This window comes from Trichosurus vulpecula, chromosome 2 (genome assembly GCF_011100635.1).
Source record: "Trichosurus vulpecula isolate mTriVul1 chromosome 2, mTriVul1.pri, whole genome shotgun sequence".
NCBI lineage: Eukaryota > Metazoa > Chordata > Mammalia > Diprotodontia > Phalangeridae > Trichosurus > Trichosurus vulpecula.
The window spans coordinates 409,304,268-409,306,295 of NC_050574.1; the positions used below are offsets into that span (position 1 = coordinate 409,304,268).

The 2,028-nt window shown below is 36.1% G+C and overlaps 1 non-coding gene across 1 annotated transcript; it reads right to left on the reverse strand.

The window, feature by feature from the left end:
* Nucleotides 1–1,044: 1,044 nt before the first annotated feature.
* Nucleotides 1,045–1,208, reverse strand: LOC118840600. The gene has a single exon (XR_005009774.1). It is a non-coding gene; the product is annotated as a U1 spliceosomal RNA (small nuclear RNA).
* Between the last annotated feature and the right edge of the window lie 820 nt (nucleotides 1,209–2,028).

Genomic DNA, 2,028 nt, shown 5'->3' on the forward strand with positions numbered 1-2,028 from the left:
TAATAAAAAAAGATGATTGCAAATGAAACTACAAATCTATTATATATAACTTGCTATCTTGGTACTCTTTTTAAATATATAATAAAGGTATGCAAACTTTTTCCCTTTTTTCTTTCCTCCCCATCTGGTCCCGACCCTAGAGATGGCAATCATTAGACACAAATATGTATTTATATATTATGAATGTATATGTGTGTATATATATACATATATAGCAGATATATGTATATATATATACGCAAAATCATTCTATTAATCATTTTATTTATCAGTTATTTCTCTGGATGCAGATAGCATCTTACTTCCTATGTCTGTTTTAGTTAATTTGTGTTTTATAAGAGTCACTATATACAACATTCTCTTGGTTCTGCTCATTTTTGCTCTTCATTAATTTGTGCAAGTCTGTCCATGTTTTTCTAAGATAATTGAGCTCATTATTTCTTAAAACACAGTAGTATTCTATCATAGTCATACACTACAATTTGTACAGCCATTCCCCAATTGATGGGCATCTCTGCAATATCTAGTTGTTTGTCACTACAAAGAGAGATGCTATAAATTTTTTGGAACTCATTAAATTTGGAGATGCTACCATTGTATACATGCCTTCTCTTCTTTTTCCTTTCTTCTAATTTAGTTTCGATTCTGATCTTTGCTCTAATAAGATGATGATCTAATGTCACACAGACAGCCATTTTGAAGATTATGTTCACTAGTCATTTTCTGTCCATCAAGATAGAGTAAAATTCAATTTTTGTAATATCCTTCAGAACTTGTTTCACTAGGTATTCTCTGATTCTCTTCCTGAGGAAAGCATTCAAGAGATAACATATATGAAGCTCTTTGCCAACCTTAAGGTCCTTTATGAATATTATACGTTGTTATTATGTAAAAGGTGAGGTTTGTGAGTCTACAAACTTTTGACCTTTTCAATTTTTAATCTTTAATTGTATTTTCAACACATACACACACGTATACATACATACTTACATACATACATACAAATATACCTTGTTTTTTGGTCTTTTCTTTAAACAAAGAAATCAGGGGACAGCATGGATGCAGTTCCCCACTACCACAAATTATGCAGTTAAGTTTCCTACATTTGGGAATATTGCAGGGATTGGCCCATCTGGAATGCAATGGATAAACCTCATCCTGAGGAAACCATTTTCATGATCATGGAATCACATCTGCCTTTTATTTGATCTTGCAACATCTTCTAATTGCCATCATATTTGTCCTGTCATTCAACTTCTTGATGATTGTTAATGTTTCTAATAATACATACACATACATACACACACATATGTATAGGGCCATCTCACTTATGATATATTTGTAAAACATTTATCACAGTGCCAGACACACAGCCAGTGCATAATAAATGCTTGTTCCTTACCACCCTCCTTCCTTTCCTGATGCCTATATTTTTTTGGAGGGGGGAAGGCAGGGCAATTGGGGTTGCCAAAGGTCACACAGCTAACTGAATGTGTCAAGCATCTGAGGCCATATTTGAACTCAGGTCCTCCTGATTCCAAGGTTGGTGCTCTACTCACTGCACCACCTCGCTGCCCCTTTGATGCCTCTGTTTTAACTGAAGTTATCAAGTGTCAACACATATTTGACTTGCTTTGGTTTGGAGGATCTACACTGAATTTCAATACCTCTTCTTCCTAACCAAACAGATGTTGCTACATAGGCTGCTATTACCTTCATGGTGCTTCTTTGGCTTTCCTCCTCTGGCTGCTCTACTTTAAGACTTCTCTGACTTTCCCACTGGCCCAGGAAACTCATTATTGGTAAAACTTCATCATCCCATAAGATCCCTTTAGTCTTGGAACTCTATCTCATCATCACCCTCTGTCCCTCTCATTGAAGCGTAGAGCCATGAACTACAAAACTCCCATTTAAAGAGGGAGCCTAGCTCAGAATATCTCCTCATTTCTCACCTGGCTACACTACTTTGAGACTTCTCTAAATTTTCCCCATGCTCCCTGGTCAGATACCTTTGCTGGCCCCACCACC